Source organism: Rhinopithecus roxellana, chromosome 10 (assembly GCF_007565055.1).
Source record: "Rhinopithecus roxellana isolate Shanxi Qingling chromosome 10, ASM756505v1, whole genome shotgun sequence".
Classification (NCBI taxonomy): Eukaryota; Metazoa; Chordata; class Mammalia; order Primates; family Cercopithecidae; genus Rhinopithecus; species Rhinopithecus roxellana.
In genome coordinates this window covers 57,398,963-57,422,453 of record NC_044558.1, presented here as the reverse complement: position 1 = coordinate 57,422,453, position 23,491 = coordinate 57,398,963, and positions in this window count along the sequence as shown.

Sequence of the window (23,491 nt, the reverse complement as noted above, 5' to 3'; positions counted from 1 at the left end):
AAATTAAAAGTTAAAATATATATATATATATATGTCACTGGAGTAGCTAATAATGTAATGGACTCATGGTTTGATAACTGCCTATAAAAGTATTGAGCACATAATGGTATTTCACTACAGGTTTGATGGATTGACAACTCATGCTGCTTTTCCAATAGGCATTCAATGAATGGAAATTAATTAATGAGACAACTGAATTACAAGCTACTAATATGGCTGTTCCAGGTGTACCTCTCCTGTATGAACCTAGACGTAGCTGTCTTAACGGTGTAAGAATGATTTGAGAGGAGAAGTGGTCTTTAGAGTCACCAAAGCAGAGAGTCTACTGTCTTTTCAAGGCAGTGCTAACTCCTTTCTTTAGGGCCTCGTGATTAAATCAGAAGCATTTTACAGGCATGGTGAATACCTTTTGCCAATTGTGTCATTCAGGTTGGTCGATTATGAGAACTATGTTCATCATCATAATAAAAACAGCTATGATTGAATACTTATAGCTTAATAGTAGACATTGTTAGACATTGTGCTGATTTCTTTTCCCTCCCTCCCCTCCCTCCCTTTTCTCTTTCTTTCTCACTTTCTTTCTTTTCTTTTCTTTTTTCTTTCCTTCCTTCCTTCCTTCCTTCCTTCCTTCCTTCCTTCCTTCCTTCCTTCCTTCCTTCCTTCCTTCCTTCCCTCCCTCCCTCCCTCCCTCCCTCCCTCCTCCCTCCCTCCCTCCATCTTCTTTTTTCTTTCTTGTCTTCTTTTCTTTTTCTTTCTCTTTCTTTTTCTTTTCTTCTTTCTTTCTTTCCTTTTTCTTTCTTTCTTTCTTCTTTCTTTCTTTCTTTCTTTCTTTCTTTCTTTCTCTCTTTTTCTGTTTTCCTTTCTTTCTTTCTTTCATCTGTCTTTCTTGTCTCTCTCTCTCTCTTCTCCTCTTCTCTCTCTCTCTCTCTTTCTTTTTGATGGAGTCTCGCTCTGTCACCCAGGCTGGAGTGCAGTGGTGCCATCTCAGCTCACTGCAACCTCTGCCTCCGGGTTCAAGTGATTCTCCTACCTCAGCCTCCTGAGAAGCTGGGATTACAGGTGTGCGCTACCACACTTGGCTAATTTTTGTATTTTTAGTAGAGACAGGGTTTTATCATGTTGGCCAGGCTGGTCTTAGACTCCTGACCTCAGGTGATCTTCCTGCCTTGGCCTCTCAAAGTGCTGGGATTACAGGTGTGAGCCACTGAGCCTGGCCTGATTTATTTGCATTAATTATCTAAATCCTAATCATAACCCTGTGAAGTGGAAACGATTACCATCCCTACTTTACAGAAGCGGGAACTAAGACACAGCTAGTAAGTAGGAGAAGCTGTATTTGAACCCAGGAAGTGTGATTCCATACTATGCTGTCTATACAAGAAACTGGGAGAGTGGAGAAGTGAGTTTTTGAGGTGGCCCTGCCATTCACTCACTGTGTGAGCTGCAGAAGTCATTTCAGCTCTCAGGTCTTCAGCCCCTTCTGATCACATAGGGACAGCCCCAGACCTAAAGTTAATTCTTCTGGATTCAAGGCCAGTGCTCTTTCCACCAGTCCCAGCTGCCTTAATCTGGTGGTGATGATCGTTTAAATGTCGTCTTTCTTTTCTCTTTTCTTTCTTTTTTTTTTTTTTTACATGAACAATTATACTGCAGAAAAATCTCATCTTTCATCTCTCTGTGGTATCAGGGGCAGTCTGTAGCATTGCCATTTACAAGATGGATATCGTTTTTCTTTGAGATGGAGTCTTGCTCTGTTGCCCAGGCTGGAGTGCAGTGGTGCGATCTCAGCTCACTGCAACCTTCACCTCCCAGGTTCAAGTGGTTCTTCTGTGTCAGCCTGCTGAGTAGCTGGGACTACAGGGATATGCCACCATGCCTGGCTAATTTTTATATATTTAGTGGAGAAGGGGTTTCATCATGTTGGCCAGGCTGGTCTTGAACTTCTGACCTCAAGTGATCTGCCCACTTCAGCCTCTCAAAGTATTGGGATTACAGGCGTGAGCCACCGCACCTGGCCAGATGTCCTTGTTTTGAGAGATTAAGTATGAAGACTTCTATGGCTTCATGAAAGGCTTGGCTGATGGGGAGTATAGAGAGAGCTACAGAAGAAGGACCCCTGATGCTAATTTCTTCCTATGACACCATTCCTCAATTCCTAGGTTTATTAATTATTATTATTATTATTATTATAGAGACAGGCTCTCGTTCTGTTGCCTAGGCTGAAGTGCAGTGGTGCCATCATAACTTACTGCAGCCTCTACCTCCTGAGCTCAAGCCATCCTCCCACCTCAGCTTCCCAAATAGCTAGGAACACAGGCATGCACCACTGATATGGTTTGGCTCTGTGTCTCCACTCAAATTTCATTGTAATCCCCATGGAGGGACCTGGTGGAAGGTGATTGGATTATGGTGGGGGCAGTTTCCCCCATGTCGTTCTTGTGATAGTGAGTTCTCACAAGATGTGATGATTTAAAATGTGTGGCTTTCTTCACTCTCTCTATCTCCTGCTGCTGTGTAAGACATGCCTTGCTTCCTCTTCACCTTCCACCATGATTATAAGTTTCCTGAGGCCTCCCCAGCAATGCAGAACTGTGAGTCAAACCTCTTCTGTTTATAAATTACCCAGTCTCAGGTACTTCTTTACATCAGTGTGAAAATGGACTAATACAACAACCATGCATGGTTAATTTTTTATTTTAGTAAAGGGTCTTGCTATATTGTCCAGGCTTGTCTCAAATTCCTAGGCTCAAATGATCCTCCTGCCTTAGCTTCCCAAACTGCTGGAATTATAGGCGGGAGCCACTGTACCTGTCCCATTTCTAGGTTTGTATATATACTTTCATGGTTCTAAAGGTATGTCAGCACAATTTCTAGGTTTAAATGAGACCATTTCCCAGTATACAGAATGCTTGCTATCAAGAGTTCATTCACAGAGCATATAACCAAAACCAGGCTATGACTAAAAGGTAGGGGGTGGGTCCATTTTTTTTTTTTTTCCAGAGACTTGGTTTCACTCTGTTGCCCAGACTGGAGTGTAGTAGCACAATCAAAGATCACTGCAACCTTGAATTCCTGGGCTCAAGCTATCTTCCTACCTCAGCTCCCTAGTAGCTAGAACTACTAGAGATGGGGGTCTAACTGTGTTGCCCAGGCTGGTCTCAAACTCATGGCCTCAAACCATCTTCTGGATTTGGTCTCCCAAAGTGCGGGGATTATAAGTGTGAGCCACTGTGCCTGGCTTTTATTTTTTATTATTTTTATTTTTATTGTGAGGTGTCTGCTATCCACAGACCCCTTCCTCCACAGGCACTCTTCCCAGCTCTCCCTCTATCATCTCCTCTATAGGTCTCCTTCTGTTACCCAGGCTGGAGTACAGTGGCACAATCATGACTCATTGTAGCCTTGACCTACTGGGCTCAAGTGATCCTTCCACCTTAGCCTTCCAAGCAGCAGGGACTACAGGTGTGTGCCATCATGCCCAGCTAATTGTTTTATTTTATAGAGACAGGATCTTGCTATGTTGCCCAGGCTGGTCTTGAACTCCTGGCCTCAAGTGATCCTCCTGCCTTGTTTTCCCAAAGTACTGGGATTACAGGTGTGAGCCACCATGCCCAGTCCCCAATTCCTTTTTGAATGGATAGTTGGATCAATGCCATTAACAGACTGAGACCAAGTAACAAGAAAGAACATGCAAAGGCTGACTTCTTTGAGGAGCCTCCACATAGAAACCAAAGCTGCTTAAATATTCCATTTTGTCCTTTCATAGATGGGATTTTGCCTTCCACATATGAAGACAAAGCATGATAATTTTATTTATTTATTTATTTTTTAGACAGAGTCTCACCCTGTCACTCAGGCTGGAGTACAAAGGCGTGATCTCGACTCACTGCAACCTCTGCCTCCTGGGTTCAAGCGATTCTCCTGCCTTAGCCTCCCAAGTAGCTGGGACTACAGGCACGCACCACCATGCCCAGTTACTTTTTGTATTTTTAGTAGAGACATGGTTTCAACATGTTGGCCAGTTTGGTCTTTAACTCCTGACCTTTTGATCTGCCTGTCTCAGCCTCCCAAAGTGCTGGGATTATAGGCGTGAGCTACCGTGCCTGGCCAGGATGATAATTATCTGAACAAGTGAGCATGTTTGACTGGCTTCAGCCAGTGTTTTAAATTGTTGTGCTTAGGCCAGGCGCGGTGGCTCATGCCTGTAGTCCCAGCACTTTGGGAGGCCAAGGCAGGTGGATCACTTGAAGTCAGGAATTTGAGACCAGCCTGGCCAAAATGGCGAAACCCCGTCTCTACTAAAAATAGAAAAATTAGCCGGATGTGGTGGCAGGCGCCTGTAATCCCAGCTACTCGGGAGGCTGAGGCAGGAGAATCACTTGAACCCGGGAGGCAGAGCTTGCAGTGAGCCGAGATTGCGCCACTGCACTCCAGCCTGGGCGACAGCGAGACTCAGTCTCAAAAAAAAAAAAAAAAAAAATTGTGCTCAAATAAAAACGGGTTTGCTATACTACTCATGTTGTTATTTGACTTAGGTCTCCCTCCTTGGTTTCCCTTGCCTGTGTGTCAAGGGTAGCTGTGTGTTTTGTTCTCGCCATGTATTTAAGGAAAATACCTTTACAAATATATTACATACTCATGCACACTGATCCCAAACCGCTGGTCCCCAGGCCCTCAGCTGCAGCCTGACATAGAAGTAGGTGCTTCAGAATTTTGGCCTAGGGCAGACTGGCTGCAGCCTCCACTGAGGTGCCTGCCGGTGTCCTTCTGTAGGGCTTCTTTACCACCAGGCAGCCTGGCAGGACGTCCTTTGTTTCTCTGCCCTCATCACCTTCCCTGGCTTCCAATTTCATCTTGTCATTTTTCAGAATCATTTACAAGGTTCTCCTGTATGCTTTTTTTTTTTTTTTTTTTTTAACCTTCTCCATTCCTGCATAAAATTCTATAGAGACCAGGGAGGGAAATCCACTATCTTTCTCTCTCTCCCCACTAACCCCTTTCTCTCTGTCACACGCACACACAGTAGCAGGCAGACTTCATCTCTCCCCTAACCTTGCCATGCTCCCAAATAGCAAATCAAGATCACTCCCCTTTTAGGAGAGGGGTCCATCCTTTTGGTGGATTCACCCCAGGTTGCTGAAGGGCAGAAATTCTGAAGCATCTACTTCCATGTTAGGCTGCAGCTGAGGGCCTGGGGACCAAATGTTTGGCGTCAGTGTGCATGTGTATGTCATGTTTTTGTAAAGGTATTTTCCTTAAGCAGAAGGTAGCTTTGATTGTAGGTTAGAATTCTAAGCGCGAGTGGGAGGGGAAGTTGCGGGGTGAGGAAAAAAAGGCCTGTTCTGACCTTTGCGGATGGGGATTCCAAGAGAAGTCTTGGTCCTTGCTTTTCGGGGAAACCTCAGTCTTTATGGGGGAAAATTCCGGGTCAGATGGGGTGAAACAGAGGGAACAATGCACTTCTTCACAAACCAACATATAAACACTTGCAAATGAATTCACGCAGGGACATTCATCAGCTTCAAAAGGAGAGCGGAATTGGGAAAGGAGTAGGCAGAAGTGAGAGAGGAGAGTTTGGTCAAGCTTCTCGATGAGAGCGATGCCTGGAGAGGTGGGTTGGGAACCGTCGCTGAGAACAAGGCACAGGTCAGCCGCCTTTCCCGGCGTCTTCTCCTCGCAAACCCCAAGCCGAGGCGAGCTGGATGAAGCGCTCCCTGGGCAGGCCGGGCTCTCCGTGTCCCTCCATCACCTGACCCCGCCGGCTCTCGCAGACTCCTTTCTCCACACCCACTCCTCCCGGTTCTCCCTCTATAATCTCCTGACATCTCTTCAAATCCAATTATTGAATTAATTGACGTGCGAACCCAGAGGCAAACAGAAAGGGGCGGCAAACACCGGGCGGCTCAGATTTATCCTCCGGCCTCCGCAGGGCCCGGCCAGACGAGATTTACTGGGCCTCGAACACGGCGACAGTTCAAACCTTTGATTAATCATGTTTTTGTGCCGGCCCCATAATTTAGTTGCTCTTTTTCCCTCCCTGCCTTTTTTTTATCAGTGGAAACAGAGACGGAGTCCTCATCAGCTTCAATTACAAATATTAAGGCCCCGGACAGCACTTTGACAGAGAGGCGGCCAGCCCCCCACTTCGTCCCGCCCCCCTAAATCATCTCCGAATTAACATCACAATCGGCGGCTGGCGCGCGTTCAGATTTAAATGGTGGCATATTGTTAGCGGACGGTCTAGTTCAGACCCGCGCGCTCGCAGCTCCCGCGGCGGGCCCCGCCTCTGCCCCCACAGGACCCTGCGGCCTCCCGGGAGGCTGTGACTCAGGAGCCGCAGGAGGCTCCAGGCCCTGTCTCCAGCAGGGGGCTGCAGGCGAGGGCGCGCTGGGGCGGGGGCGGGCGGGCTGCAGAGAGGGGTCGAGTGTGGGGCGAGTTGGGCAGAGGGAGAGGAACCGCAGATGCCGGATGGCAGGAGAGGGGCTGGGGCTGCAGAGAGACAGGTGGATTTGGTCGGGGTTGGGGATTAGGAGGGGAGGACCCGCTCTCTGCAAATTAGGTGCAAATGAAGGCTCAGAATGAGCGAGTTTGGGAATGCCACTACACAGACCTTTGGGTTTGGGATTTTGACCCCTCGCTGGATCTGGAGGGCACCCTTGGGTGGAGAGGCCAGGAGGTAGGGAAATCTCTTGCTCCTTGAGTCATGCGATTGTGAAGGAAGAGTGTGGAGCAAGATTTCTCCATTTCCTGAGAATATTAGTGAAAATTGGTCTTAAACCACAGCCAGAAGGCTTGAAGATAGTCTTCTGGAAGACCTGGGGTGAGGATGAAATACCCCCCCCCCCCCCGCTCCGGCCCCCGGGGGACTTTCAGACTAGAAGGCCCTCGAAATAGCCAGATTTTTTGGAAGGCTTTTGGGGGGACATATATAACTATTGGGCTCTGTGCCACTCAAGAGAAGGAGAAAAGGGAGAATCATTCCCCTGACCCCATCAATCCTTTGAGAATGAAGGAGCTCAGGAGGAAACATGTCAATCCAGGACTCCAGGTTTCCAGATATTTTCCTATTCACCTGTCTGTTCCTTCTTGTCAGCATCAATCTCCAGGAACCGATTTCTGCCTAGCAACATCACAACCAATCAAGATGCAATTAAACCTGTCAGTTCGGCTCATCCTTAACTGGCATTGGCTACTCGCTGTATGCGTATCCCAAGTTTTCATTGGCTGACGGCCACCTGTATGGAAATGAGAATACCCCGCACTCTCAGGCCCTTCTCAGCCGTGCGAACCTGTGGCTTGGTGCGCTGAAACCTGCAAGGTCGGAGCCGAAACTCCTGGGTTTGCTTGTCCTGTCTTCTCTTCCTCAAAGGAGATCTCTTGAACATTCCCTTTTCCCTCTGCGCCCCTGCCTAAGGCCTAGTCTGAAAGAAATCTGACCAAATAGTCAGAAATAATGTAGATTTGCACGCTTTCTACATCTTATTTGCATTCTCTAGGTTCAAGGTCAAGATTTTGCCCCTTCCTTCCAATGCCGCCAATGCCCCTTTCTTCCACGTCCATTTAAGGGGCGGCTTCTCTCCGTGTGAAGTTCCTGCGTCCCTGCCCCGGGTTTGCCAAAACCCTCCCTTCCGGCTCAGCTTCCTCAATTCCCGACCGCCCCCTCCTCCATTTCAAGATCCAGGCATCTCGCACAACAATCCAGTCTAGGAGGGAGTTAGAGGGGGAGAGGACCCCCGCCCCCCCCCAAAAAAAACCCCTCCATCCTCTCTCCCCATCCGTTTTCTCCGAGGGAGCCGAGTTTGACAGCGAATTCATTCCGAGCGGGGAGGGTGATTTATTCTTCAAATATACCGACAAGTGCGGGCATGATGGAGCCCATTAAAATGTTGGGAGATTGTTTTTATGATTGAAGTCTGTATTACTCCAACCATAAAGAAAGAGAGCAAGGAGTCATTAGCATTTTCATGATGGTGTATTTCTGCTTGTCTCCGCGCCATCACTCATCTTTACTGCCCGTCCCTTTGCTCTCGCGCTGCTACAACGAGGAGAGACTGCAGCCTGAGTTGGGGCTGGGGTGGGGGGAGATGGGGGCCAGAGATCCGCGTCCCCACGTCGCTCTGCCCTTCACGCCCAATCCTCACCCTTCCTGGGACGCAGATCGGGGGTGAGAGGCTGGACACAAACGTAGTGCCTCAGCTTCCTTCTGCGGCTCCTCCTGCCCCTGAAGTGTGGGAGCAGGGGGTCCTGCCCAAATGGTGCTAGGAGATCTGAGCACGGTGGGGTTGCGGGAGGGGTTACACCCCTTCCTTTCTTCCGCTCTTCACTTCCTGACCTACACTGAGAGCTCTTCAGGGTTATCCACATAGGAGTAAATTCAGGAATTCCTGGCTGAGTGCCTGGGGCTGGAGACATCAGTGTAGGAGAGGGCAAGAGGGAGGAGACCCCAAATTCTTGGGTTTGGAAAACTGGGTTGGCAGGAAGTTGGGAGCCTGGACATTTGGTTTCTGTCTCTGCGATCCCCTAAAGGGCCCTTTGACCTTGCTCCAGGATAAGTTCGAGCCTTCAGTCTCCACCCTGATTCCCCAGCTCCTGATCCCTCCTAATACTCTTTCTACACAGTCATTTACAACCAGATCCTTCAGTATTCTAAGGAACTAATTTACACCCTCCATGGAAATAATGGAGATCAAAATAGTTACTGCCAAGGAATAAGCTTGGAGACAGTTGGCTATGGGTAAAACACTGCCTCCAGATGCCGGAGGATTGTTGGAGTCACCTGTCCTCATCTCTGTCGTCGTAGGCGTCTTCTTCTTTCTCCTTCCTTTTTTTTTTTTTTTTTTTTTTTTTTTGAGACGGAGTCTCATTCTGTCGCCCAGGCTGGAATGCAGTGGCGCAATCTCGGCTCACTGCAACCTCCGTCTCCCAGGTTCAAGTGATTTTCCTGCCTCAGCCCGCGGAGTAGCTGGGATTACAGGTGCATGGCGCCATGCCCGGCTAATTTGTGTGTGTGTGTGTGTGTGTGTGTGTGTGTGTGTGTGTGTGTGTGTGTATTTTTAGTAGAGACGGGGTTTCACCATATTGACCAGACTGGTCTCGAACTCCTGACCTCAAGTGATCCACCCGCTGTGGCCTTCCAAAGTGCTGGGATTACAGGTGTGAGCCACCGCACCTGGCCTCATCTCTGTCTTCTGATAAGACACTAACATATAGAAACAGTCACTCCAGGTTGGGCACAGCCTGCCTGCATATCCTATTGCCCCCTATTTGAGTGGGGGTTGGCTGGCATATAGGCTAGGTTAAAGGGTGATGGGGAAGAGGAGATAGAAGTAAAGGTGGTGAAGTGGAAGTGGTAGCTAGGAAGACATTAATAATGATAATAACAATTAGTGGACTCCCTTCATTTTATTTTATTTTATTTTATTTTATTTTATTTTATTTTATTTTGAGATAGAGTCTCACTCTGTTGCCCAGGCTGGATCAGGGCTCACTGCAGCCTTGACCTCCCAGGCTCAAGCAATCCTCCTGCCTCAGCCCCCGGAGCAGGGGCATCCACAGGTGCATGCCACCACCCCTGACTAATTGTGCTTTCCCATCGATGCCTCACAACAACCTGAGAGGTAGGTTTCATGTCCTCCATTTCACAGAATAAGAAACCAAAGCTCAGGTTGGGAGATACCCAAGGACATTTAGGTGGTAAACAGAAGAATCAAGATCTGGACCTGGACTGTCTTCATCACCTGAAGCTACCTGAGAAGGTGTTCAGGGTCTCTAAAGTAGAAGCCAGAATGACTGATAGCTCCATATACTTCATCTGGGTTGATAAGAAAGTGAGGAAGTCTGTCTGGTAAGAGCTTAAGAATTCGGAAAGAAATTTTACTAGAAATATTTATCTTGTGGTGATTGGGTCTAGGTAGTCGGGTAGTTACTACCATTGCTGGGGTCTGCCTCTCTCTAATCACTTAGTGAACATTTATTAAGCATCTACTATGTGTCTTCTTTTGATTGACCCCACCCTCCCTTTTCTCCACTTCCCCTACTGAGATGGATACCTAATAGAACTCTCAGGTCCTGGGCAGGGGTAGAGGCCCAGGAGAAAAGGGAGGCATGGAGGTGAGAGGCCCCGTATAGCCCGCACAGTGCCCAGAGGCGGCTGCAGTGGCGGCTCCAGATTTATAGCTGCCCCCGTACTGATGCAATAAAAGCAAACGATCCTTTTCTGTACTAATTTCTGTGTAATTAGATATCTCCTGGCATGGAAAGTGGGGAGTGGGGGTGGCCAGGAGGGGAGGGTGCCAAGGACTCTTCACAGAGTCCTCCTTGGGAGGAGGGACTGCTGGACACACATGGCTTCAGGTGGGGCTGGTTGGACACATGGATCTGCATGCACTGTGATGCACACAGGAAAGCAAGGAGGTGGAGGAGTCTTGATATGTCAACACACTTGTGCGCAGGATGGGGACAGACAAACCTAAGATCCTGCACAAAGATCCTGGAGCCAGAAGGACTAATTCGTGAGTAGTCTGTACACACGGAAGATATTGAAATCCTCAGAGGAGCTGCACACAGATTTCCCTGTACTAAGCTAGATACCAAGACCCCAGACCCCTGTTCAGAGAGGCTTGAACAGCAGAGAATTCCTTCAGATTCATCCACATTTACATCCACAGATACAAAACAATATATACATTCACTTGCAGGAATACATATACATATATACACTTACTTGCATGAAAGCACATACACATCTCTCTTAATCAAATGCAAAAATTACAATGTCTAAACTTAATAGGCACTCAGCAAATGTTTGTTCCCTCTTCCCATCCTCATTGCCTGCCCACCTCCTATAGGCAGGAAACTAAAGGATAAAAAAAGCTCTTTCCTTAAGTAAGGTTTTCTTTAAAATACTTGAAGATGGATCCTATGAAGCCAAGAGAAAGATGAATCAGAAGAAATCAAGAAAAACGTGGGGATGGTTAGAGGGGGGGTGATTCTGGACTCTTTCCTCTCTTTTGGGAGAACAAAATCTCACAGAGGAAAAGAACACCATTGTGATTATTACTACTCCCTTACCCCGACCTCATGGTGACAAACAATTACTATGGGTATGGCAGTAATGCCGTTTGGAGCGACACTTCTACCGAGCTAAGTATTCATCATACACTTGAGAGTGTTTGTGGAGGAAGCTCAGAGGGCCTCTTATCCAATCTCCCTCTGCAGCCTGAATCTCTTTCACAGTAAGCCTGCTGGGGAGCCAGCCAGTTTCTGCTTCAGTACTCCTGCTAAAATGGAGCTCTTAATAAGCAGTCTGCCCCTATCGATGGACAGCTGCAGGGATTAGAATATTCTTTGGTGCAACTGAAATCTGTTTTCTTTTTAATTTCAGAATATACTATTTCTAACTACCTGTCATATCTCCTTGAGTTATTCTAATGTTTTAATACCAGTTCAATTTAAGCATTAATTGTCCCTCTACAATAGCAATAACAATTAGATACTCATTGGAAAATCAGGAGATTTTGATCTCCACAGATGACTGTCATGTACTTATCTTAAACCCGTGTTCTAATGGGTAATTCATGATTAACCTGAGTAATGAAAATGTATCACGATAAAGAAAGATTTGTCATGCCTTGTTATCACTTCATAAGGCCATCTTTCTAGATACCCGCCATAATATCAGGATACTTCCATCCCAATAAAACATGATCATGATGTGCTTGGCTAATAAAAAGGAAAAAAGCTGTGTATTAAAAATATGTTTAAAATGATTTGCATGAGTGGTGTAAATATAAACCACCACCATCATCATTGTCAACATTATCCCCAGTTTATTTGCCTTTTGAAATCCCTGCCCGACCTTGAGGGTGGGAGGTCGATAAAGGAAGAGGGAGGCAGAAAATTAGCATCTATTAAATGCTTATTATTGCTAGGCACTGTGCTAAACACTCACAGTAACCCTCTAAGATAGGTATTGCTGTAATGCTCTTACAGGTGAGGAAATTGGGCTCAAAGAAGTTCAGGAACTTGCTCTAGCTCATACAGTTAGTAATCACGGGATCAAGATTTCAACCCAGGTAAGTGTGATTCCAAAGTCTGCACTCTTTCCCCTACATGTGGACTGGTTACATTTACTTTGACCTCAGCAGTGCCTCACTGAATGGATCTATGCTGCTACTGATGTGACACTGGTGAGGAGACATGCTGGGCTCAATGATCCTTCCTAGACACTTGGAGTCCCACAGGGGAGCCAGAAGTTCTGAGCCTGACCTTTGGGGCTTTTGTGTTCAGTCACATTACTGCCTTCACCCAGGAGTGTCCACACATAAACGTGGGCACCGTCACTGTTGTATGCAGTGTCACATCCAACACTCATTTGGACTCACACAGGCTGCACCTTCCCATCTCCCAGGCGGTGGTGTGTGCAGCCAGCAGGGGTCGCCGGCACACCAGGAATTACCACTTTCTGGGTTTGTCTCCTGGACCAACAAGATGGAAACGTTCCTCCTCCTGTGTTCTTCTAAAATCTTACATTAATCCCTCACCTTAATCTCTCGCTTTCCCCACCTTCCCCTCCTATCTCCCCAGACCCAGTAGGTTTCTTATAACAAGCTGGGTAGTAGTAGACCAGTTAGTAATACCCTAAGCTGCTGAACCCCAACCCAGACCAGAGATCAGGGATTCTGGCAGTCAGTTCTGCTTTAGGAATGGCCAGGCAGCTGATAAGAAGCCTGGATCACCCAAGCTTCTGGATCAGCCTTGACTGGGGAGGACTCTCCCTCTTCTCAGTCCTTCCCCCAAACCCATCTCAGCATCTGCCACTGTACCCGTCTTGACCATTCTTTCCTGTCTCAACATCCATGTAAGCATCAGTCTCAGGCATCCTCAGACCCTCAAGGCCCTTTAGCTCCCTCATCTTGGGAAGGCCTAATAGTGCAGGAGGAGGCAAATCTCTAGTGATCTGTGGCCAGGGGTTTTGGATGAGAAATCGTGGTTTGGGTAATACAGGGGAGGGACCCAGGTACCCTGCCTCACAACAGTAAGTGGGGACCAGGCGTCTGCTAGCTGTAGGAAAGGAGTCCAGACACCATCTGTGAAGGTAGCTGTGTCTGCCTTTTGGGAGGGACATCTTTTCTGCACCACGTCCCTCCCCTGCTATAGCAACAGTGCCTCAGCTTTTCCATCCCCCATCTCTCTGTTGACCCCCTCCCCTCAATTCCTGGAGCCCACTGATTGGCGGCTGCCTGCTGCAGGGCCAGCTAGGTTTATGACTTTGCGGCAGCTGGGGAGAAAACGAGGCCAGAGACAGAAAAATGGAAACCTATCAAGAAATCAAGGATGGTGAGAGTAAGAGGGAGAGAGTCAGAGATAGAAGCAGAAAGACTCCAAGAATAATAGAAACAAAAAATCAAAATGATGAGAGGCACAGACTGAATTAGAGACAGATACAAAGAAAATTGTAGAGATACTGATAAAAGATGATGAAAAGGTGTTAGGGATGGGGAGAAGAGGGAGAGAGAAGCACAGGCAAAACCATTAGGATAAATCCTGGGAGTAGGGATGTGCATGGCTTTCTAGGGGGACAGGAGTTGCTGGTAGTAGGTAGAGGCTGAGGCAGTCATTTAGGGACTCCCAGAAATCATTCGGTGGTACAGAGGCTGGAGGATCTTGCAGCCAGTCCCAGTTCTCCCCGTGCCTGTTCCGTGTTCACCCATCCACACCCTCCTCCTGGAGTTGTTTTTGTTTGTTTGTTTGTTTTTTGAGACGGAGTCTCGCTATCACCCAGGCTGGAGTGCAGTGGCCGGATCTCAGCTCACCGCAAGCTCCGCCTCCCGGGTTCACGCCATTCTCCTGCCCCAGCCTCCCGGGTAGCTGGGACTACAGGCGCTGCCACCTCGCCCGGCTAGTTTTTGTAGTTTTTAGTAGAGACGGGGTTTCACAGTGTTAGCCAGGATGGTCTTGATCTCCTGACCTCGTGATCCGCCCGTCTCGGCCTCCCAAAGTGCTGGGATTACAGGCTTGAGCCACCGCGCCCGGCCTGTTTGTTTGTTTTAAGACAGAGTCTTTCTCTTTCAGGCTAGAGTGCAGTGGCATGATCAGGGCTCACTGCAGCCTCGACCTTCCAGGCTTAAGTGATCCTCTTGCCTTAGCTTCCTAAGTAGCTGGGACTACAGACGTGCGCCACCACGCCTGGCTAATTTTTATATTTGTGGTAGAGATGGGGTTTCGCCATGTCGCCTAGGCTGGTCTCGAACTCCTGACCTCAAGTGACCCACCTGCCTTGGCCTCCCAAAGTGCTGGGATTACAGGTGTAAGCCATCGCACCCTGCCTCCCTCCTAGAGTTTTAAGGCTATTGCAGGAATGTCCTCCTTAAGGATGACCCATGACCTACTATGGAAGGATCTCGTTCCATGTTCCATGAAATGCATGGGAAAACTGAGGTCTGAGATTTGGGAGGAATTTTAATATTAGAGCTACCCTTTTCTGAGCATGAATTAACTTGCAAGGTTGTTAGTTCTCTGTCATGGCATCTCATTTGGCACATATCGCTTTTACCTTATAATATGGTTATTTCTCTGTACGTCTTTTTGCTAATATATAAGCTCCTTAACAGCAAGATCTGTGTCAGCCCTTCTTTGTGGATCCCACAGTGCCTTGTTCTTGTTTATTGAGTGAACCAATGAATGGCCCCTGGAGATGTTTAAGCAGAGGCTGGATGACTACCAATGAGAGATGTGGTCCAGGGAATTTCTGCACTGAATGAGTAACTGGAAATATGTGTCTAAGAGCTCTTTTGGTTTTGAGGTTCTGTAAGTCTATACATATGAACCGAACCTTCCCGGTTCTTTCCCTACTTCTCCAAATATGCAGAGATAAGAGGAAAAATGGGAAACTCAAGATTACAAAGTACCTACTGTGTGCTGGGCTCTGTACAAGGCATTTTACACATCTGATCTCATTCAATCTTCTCAAAAACAGGCAGGTGTTAGCCACAGTTTGCAAAGACAGCTTAAGATAGATGAAGATTCTGTAGGGACCTAAAGCCTGGGTGATTTCCATAATACCACGTTTCTTATAATTTGACATATTTACATAGTTTTAGAAAGGAGGAAAGGCAAAGAGGGAGTTGAGAAATGAAGGAAACAGGGAGAAGACATGGCTTCTAAATTCAGGGTTGGGAGAGAGATTCTAGACTCTAAGCCAGGAAAAAAAATCTACTTTTGTAAGTTAGAATAGGACTTCTCTGCTCTCACGTGAGTATGAACAGACTTGGGGAAAGAAAAAGCGCGAAGGACCACCACAGAGGAATCCTGAAGACAGGGTATTGAGGACTGCAATCTTTTTTAAAAAATTCCAGTTAAAAAAAAAAAAAAAATAGAGATGGGGGTCTCACTATATTGTCCAGGCTGATCTTAAACTTCTAGCCTCAAGCGATCCTCCCTCCTCAGACTCCCAAAATGCTGGGATTACTGGTGTGAGCCACTGTGCCTGACCTTGAGGACTGAAATCTTTGGCCCTGGGTTATGGGATTGGCAGTATGGGGTACAGAGGTGCAACAAAAATGCAATCTTGGGAATTTCAGGCATTTGTTTTCCAGCTAGGAAGGATATTGTGAGTTTGAGGTGATTAAAGAACATTCGGGAGTCTGGGCACGTCCAGGCTGTGGAGGTCCTATTCTGTGGCAGGGCTTAGACCAGTGCTATACAGCAGAAATGTAACATGAATCAAACACATAATTTTAAATTTTCTAGTAGCCACATTGAAAAAAAAAAAAAGGTGAAAAGAACCAGGTGAGGTTGGGCGCGGTGGCTCACGCCTGTAATCCCAGCATTTTGGGAGGCCAAGGCGGGTGGATCACGAGGTCAGGAGTTTGAGACCAGCCTGGCCAAGATGATGAAACCCCCGTCTTTACTAAAAATACAAAAAAATCAGCCAGATGTGATGGCAGGCGCCTGTAATCATTCCAGCTACTTGGGAGGCTGAGGCAGGAGAATTGCTTCAACCCAGGAGGTGGAGGTTGCAGTGAGCCAAGATCCTGCCACTGTGCTCCAGCCTGGGTGATAGAGCAAGACTCTGTCTCAAAAAGAAAGAAAGAAAGAAAAAAAAAGAACCAGGTAAAATTAAATGTTAACATTTAAGCCATATATCCAAAATGTTATCATTTCAATCTGCAGTCAATATACACTTACTAAGCTATTTTAAATTTTGTTGATTCTAATTCCTTGATATCTGTTACATAATTTACATTTATATAATCTCAATTTGGATTAGCCACATTTCAAGGGTGACTGGTGCAGCTGGCAGCTGCCCTAGTGGACAGCACAGGCTTCGTCTTTACATTACTTCAGAGTGTGCCTCACATCTGGCTAGCCAGAGGCAACAAGACCTTTGATGGGGCAGTTCCAGACATCTCGGTTCCTACCCTTCATTTTTCAGAAGCCCTTGTGACTTTTTTTTTTTTTTTTTTTTTGGTATAGTCTCACTCTGTTGCCCAGGCTGGAGTGCAGTGGCACAATCTCAGCTCACTGCAACCTCTGCCTCCTGGGTTCAAGTGATTCTCCCGTCTCAGCCTCCCAAGTAGCTGGGATTACAGGTGCCCACCACCACACCCGGCTAATTGTTGTATTTTTAGTAAAGACAGGGTTTCACCATGTTGGCCAGGTGGGTCTCAACCTCCTGACCTCAAGTGATTTGCCTGCCTCAGCCTCCCAAAGTGCTGGGATTACAGATGTGAGTCACTGCACCTGGCCTTGTTTTTTTAAAATAGAGATGATGTCTCACTTGGTTGCCCAGGTTGGTCTCAAACTCCTGGGCTCAAGTGATCCTCCCACCTCGGCCTCCTAAAGTGCTGGGATTACAAGCATGAGGCAATGCACCAGCCTGAAGCCCTTGTTTTTATGTGAATCTGAAGACAAACTCCTAATTCCCACAGATCAGAAGAACTGTGTCTCTATTGCAGGTTCTGTGAAGTCCAGTTATGCAGCAACTTCCATCTCCAACATTCTTCTCCAGCTTCTCTTGCTGAGCCACCAATGGCTGCTAATCCAGTGCTTTCCAGGAATTATTTCCCAGGCCTTCCTGCTGCACCTACCATTACTGGCTTCTCTTGTTGGCTCATTTCTCCTGAGTTTCTTCCTAACCCTCTGACTGATCCCTCTGTCTTCTCCATAACTCTGCATTCTCCATACCTCCCTTCCATGCGGTTCTCCTGGGTTCTGCCCTTGGCCCTCTTACCTTCTCTCTATATATGCAGGGAGACCTTTCTTTCTTTTCTTTTCTTTTTTTCTTTTTTTTAGACAGAGTCTAGATCTGTTGCCAGGCTGGAGTGCAGTGGCTCGATCTCAGCTCACTGCAACCTCTGCCTCCCGGGTTCAAGCAATTCTCCTGCCTCAGCCTCCCAAGTAGCTGGGAATACAGGCACGCACCACCATACCTAGCTAATTTTTATATTTTTAGTAGAGACAGGGTTTCAACATGTTGGCCAGGATGGTCTCAATCTCTTAACCTCATGATCTACCCGCCTTGGCCTCCCAAAGTGTTAGGATTACAGGCGTGAGCCATAGCTCCCGGCCAGACTTTTCTTTACTCTCATCACCTTTGCTTCCAGGAACCTTAAATCTCTATCTCCAACTTCACACTCTCTTCATCTCTTGACTTAAATATCTATCCAACTGCCCATTGGACCTCTCTCTCCTTGGGAAGATCCCAAAGACATTGAGAATTCCACAAGCCAAAATTGTCCCGGTCATCTTCCCCCTCAAATGTATTTCTCCATTTGTATTGCAGTTGCTACTCAGTATCCCTGAGGATACCAAAATTTGCAGATGCTCAAGTTCCTTGTATAAAATGGTATATTTGCATATAACCTACCATATCCTCCCATATATTCAAAATTATCTCGATTACTTATAATACTGAATACAATGTAAATACTATGTAAACAGTTGTTATACTGTATTATTTTATTATTTTTAATTTTTTTTTGAGAGAGAGCTTTGCTCTCATCACCCAGGCTACAGTGCAATGGAGTGATCTCAGCTCACTGCAACCTCCGCCTCCCGGGTTCAAGCGATTCTCGTGCCTCAGCCTCCCGAGTAGCTGGGATTACAGGCACGCACCACCACGCCCGACTAATTTTTGTATTTTTAGTAGAGATGGGGTTTCATCGTGCTGGCTAGGCTGATCTCGAACTTCTGACCTCAGGTGATCTGCCCACCTTGGCCTTGCAAAATGCTGGGATTACAGTCATGAGCCACTGTGCCCGGCCTGTTGTTGTACTGTTATTTTGTGATTTTTTCCCAGATATTTTTGAGCCATGGTTGGTTGAATCCGCAGATGCAGAACCCACAGATATGGAGGACCAACTGTATTTATTTAGTGAATGGCATCATGAGTTATCTGGTCATTGAAACCAGAAACTTGGGATAAACTTGACTCCTTCTGCTCACTTCCCATATCTAGTTTTCACCAAGTTTCATTAATTCAGCCTCCTAAATAATTCTGCTTCTTTCCCCCTTGACACTAAGTTTGATGCTCACCATTTTTACCTGGATTATTACAAGACTCCTAACTGGTTTACCTGGACTTTCATGATCTGGCAATAGCGTATAATCTCCATGAGGGCAGAAATTCCTGTTTTGTTTTTGTTTTTTTGGGGATAGGGTCTTTCTCTGTCACCCAAGGCTGTAGGGTGCTATCATAGCTCATTGTACCCTTGAACTCCTGGACTCAAGCCATCCTCCCACCTCAGCCTCCTGAGTAGCTGGGACTATAGGTACTTGTCACCATGCCAGGTTTATTTAAAAAAAAATTTTTTTTTTTGGCCGGGCGCGGTGGCTCAAGCCTGTAATCCCAGCACTTTGGGAGGCCGAGACAGGTGGATCATGAGGTCAGGAGATCGAGACCATCCTGGCTAATACAGTGAAACCCCGTCTCTACTAAAAAATACAAAAAAACTAGCTGGGCGAGGTGGCCGGCGCCTGTAGTCCCAGCTACTTGGGAGGCTGAGGCAGGAGAAGGGCGCGAACCCGGGAGGCGGAGCTTGCAGTGAGCCGAGATCCCGCCACCGCACTCCAGCCTGGGCGACAGAGCGAGACTCCGTCTCAAAAAAAAAAAAAAAAAAAAATTTCTTTTGGCCGGGTGCAGTGGCTCACGCCTGTAAGCCCAGCACTTTGGGAGGGTGAGCGGGGCGGATCGCGAGGTCAGGAGGTCAAGCGCAGCCTGACCAACATGGTGAAACCCCGTCTCTACTAAAAATACAAAAATTAGCCAGGCATGGTGGCTCACGCCTGTAATCCCAGCTACTGGGGAAGCTGAGGCAGGAGAATCGCCTGAACCCAAAAACGGAGGTTGCAGTGAGTTGAGACTGCACCACTGCCTTCCAGCCTGGGCGACAGAGTGAGACTCCATCTCAAAAAAAAAAAAAAAAAATCGTTTAGAGAAGGGATCTTGCTATGTTGCTCAGACTGGTCTTGAACTTGTGGGCTCAAAGCTGGCCCCCCAAGTTGCTGGGATTACAGGCCACTGTACCTAGCCAATTCCTATTTCGTTCATGCTGTTTCTCCAATATCTAGAACAGTATCTGACACATAGCGGACACTCAATTAATACTTGTTGAGTGAATGTATGAATAAATGTCAGGAGTTCACCTTTCCAGCCTCACTTCCCACATTGGGTAAGATCCTCACTTGGCAGCCCTACCTGAAGTGTATAGACTTCTGAGTAAGTTGTCTTTGCATATTTTGTTTTCTCTGCCTGCACGTGCTTGGCTCATGTCTACCCCACATTATCACCTGTGGGAAGCTGTGCCTTCCCTAGTCTTAAGTATCTGCCTCTCTGTGGTCCCGTAGCATGCTGTGCATACCTCTAAAGTAGCATTTATCTTGTTTCCTTGTATCTGGTAATTTATGTCAACTACGAGCTCTCTGAGGGTGGGGTTTTTGACTATTCTATATCCATTCCCTGGCACCTGACCCACACAGAGCATTCTGTAAGTATCCTGAATTAATAGAAACATCTCTATCCCCCAGCCTGACCAATATGGTGAAACCCTGTCTCTACTAAAAATACAAAAATTAGCCGGGGATGGTGGCACGTGCCCGTAATCCCAGCTACTCAGGAGGCTGAGGCAGCAGAATCACTCGAACCTGGGAGACGGAGGTTGCAGTGGGCTGAGATTGTGCCACTGCACTCCAGGCTTGGCGACAGAGCAAGACTGTTTTAAAAAAAGAAGAAACACCTCTATCCCAACTGACATCACATTTTGTTCTTTCAAGCAACACATGACACTTCATTTAATGGTATTGGTAATGTTTATTTGAAGCTGGTTGGTGAGCTCAATGATGTTCATTTTATTATTCATTACATATATTATTTTGTATGTATAAAACATTTCTTTTTTTTTTTTTTTTTTTGAGACGGAGTCTCGCTCTGTCGCCCAGGCTGGAGTGCAGTGGCCGGTTCTCAGCTCACTGCAAGCTCCGCCTCCCGGGTTTATGCCATTCTCCTGCCTCAGCCTCCGAGTAGCTGGGACTACAGGCGCCCGCCACCTCGCCCGGCTAGTTTTTTGTATTTTTTAGTAGAGACGGGGTTTCACCGTGTTAGCCAGGATGGTCTCGATCTCCTGACCTCGTGATCTGCCCGTCTCGGCCTCCCAAAGTGCTGGGATTACAGGCTTGAGCCACCGCGCCCGGCCTTTGTATAAAACATTTCATTAAAATAATTTAAAGATTATTTTTGGAGGACTGGTCCTATGTTCCAGTCTCTATACTAGATTTTAGGAACACAGTGATGTATAAGCACAGAATCTGCCCTCAAGTTGCTTATAGTTTAGGGAGAAGAAAAAGTTGTAAACACATGTAGCATCTTTTTATAAAGTGCTCTATGTGGTATGTCAAAGGATAACTGAGGACAGTCAAGTAAGGCTTCATGCAGGTGGTATCCTTTGAGCTAGGAGGAAAGTAGTGCATGTTTTTGTGGAATGGTTCTGTTATACCGGAGTACAGGGTTCCTTAGGGTAGATGGGAAATGGAAGGGCAAGTTGGGACCAGATGGTGAAGACCCTGACTGGCACACTAAGCAATCTACATTGCTCGTTCCTGTAGGTAACAGGCGGCCATTGAGGTTCAATAAGTGGGGAGTGGTGTGTTTGGATCCATTCTTTCACCACCAAATACTGACACGAGTTCCTATTTGCTACTTGGCTGACATCTCCTTTCACATTAGAGTCTCAAGCCCATTCAGGTCTATCAGCTTCTGCACGGATGCTGGGGAGCAGGGAGGAAAGGGATGATCCATTATAGAAGAGAGATAAGAAGAAAGATTTAGGCCGGGCGCAGTGGCTCATGCCTGTAATCCCAGCACTTGGGGAGGCCGAGGCGGGCGGATCACGGGGTCAGGAGATCGAGACCATCCTGGCTAACATGGTGAAACCCCGTCTCTACTAAAAATACAAAAAAATTAGCCGGGCGTGGTGGCAGGTGCCTGTAGTCCCAGCTACTCAGGAGGCTGAGGCAGGAGAATGGCATGAACCCAGGAGGCGGAGCTTGCAGTGAGCTGAGATCCGGCCACTGCACTCCAGCCTGGGCAACAGAGCGAGACTCCACCTCATAAAAAAAAAAAAAAAAAAAAAGAAGAAGAAGAAGAAGAAGAAGAAGAAGAAGAAGAAGAAGAAGAAGAAAGGCTTGAGTTACCAAATACCACTCAGTGAGTAGGAGAGAGAACTAGAATTGGAACCCGGCTGCCCCTGGGTTTCCTCTGGCCCATGCAGTCAATTACCCTTTCTTGAGCTCCCTCTGTGTCGGGGGCCATGCTTTGGATACTGGGATAGGCAAATCATGAGTAAGGAGGAGAAATGGCCCCACACTTTTGTGGCACCCTGTCTGAAATTGCAGATTGCACACCAGAAAGATACACAAAGGGTAGAGAAAGGAGCAGCTAGAAACTCTAGATATCCATGTTGAGGAGCCTGGTGGGGGATTGGGGGGCTTCATGGAGGAGGGGAGTATGAAGCAGATTCGGGACAGTGAAGCAGAATAGGGCTGGAGAGAAAGGAAGGTGAGAAGGACCCATGTGAAGTTTTGGAGGTGGGAAAGAACAAAACCTATACCACAGTCCTCTTAAGTGCTTTGTCTGACAGTGTCTGTATCAGTGGCCTTGTGCAGCTAGCCATGTGGCTCCTGTGGGTATATGTGTGGCTTGGCAAGGGCTGTGGCATGGGAGCAGAGGCCTGGGTCCCTGTTTGTCTACTTTTCTCCTTTTTGGCACAAGGCAGCTATCCTCTGGAAGCCAGGAGGTGTGGGTCCCAGATTCTTCTCGCCCCAACCTCCCCCAGAAAATAAATCACACATGATTTCATTAAATGCACCTCCTGTTGGGGATGTTGGCTCATAATTCCTCTCTGATTAACCCCCACTACCCCGGCAAGTTTATAGGCCAAGAGAGGAGGGGGAGAGGGGGAAGGTAAAAGGAGGGATGGGGGGAATCCCACGCGGGTGATGGATGCCTCTGTCAGCCCAGCTCGTATTTATTAATAGTCTTAATACGGGAAGCAATAAAGGAAGAGAGGGATTCTATTAATTAAATCATTGTTATAATTAACTTTCATTAAAGGAGGATCAATAAAGAGGGGTTGAGATGGAGAGAGGAGAGATCCATTATCTCTAATTTCCTTGGAAGGGATTCAGGGAACGAGATGGGGTTGCTAGGAGACAGACGTGAGGGAAGGAGGAAGGAGGTAAGATGTCATCCAGGTGGGGCTGGAAAGGGGGTGGACAGGAGCATTTCAGGTGAATGGAGACAGGGAATGGTGGGGGTGGTCCACACAGGGCCCCTGAAGGGAGTGGAGGGCAGCGGAGAAGGGAGCTGTTGGGTTGGAGGATAAGGGGGTTGTAGGCATGTGCTTGTGCAGGGCATTGCTGAGAGCCGTGGTGAATGTGCAGGTCCTTAACAAATGCTTTACGATGCTGTGTATGTGTCTGTCTAGCCTGTGAAGCTGGTTAAGTGGATGAATGTGTTTTTGTGACTGTTGAGTCAGAGTGTGCACACAGGTATGAGGGATGGCAACAGAGAAAGCAACAGAAACAGAAACCGGAGGAATATAAAATCGCCTTTAGAGGTATAAGGCTTAGGGCATTTTTTACTAAGTAGATACTCAAAGGTGTATACTCTTGACAGGAATAAAGCCTGTCCTTTGGCATAAGGTACAGTGATGGCTGCTATGGAAGGTGAAGGTCTGGGCAGTGGAAAACTTGTCCCACTTTTCCACAGCACCCACCCACCCTGGGGCTAAACCCTGAGCAGAACTGACATGGACCCATCAGTTTGTTCCCTCCCCAACTGCCGTATTATCCAAGCCAGACTCCCACTTGAAACAACCCACTGGTGGCCAGCACAGCAGGAGGCATGACAGGAGAGTAACTGCCCAGCATCCCCTGCCATGAGGTAGGGATGCGTCCCCTCTTTCCCTCCTCCCTCCACCAGGGTCTAAGAGCC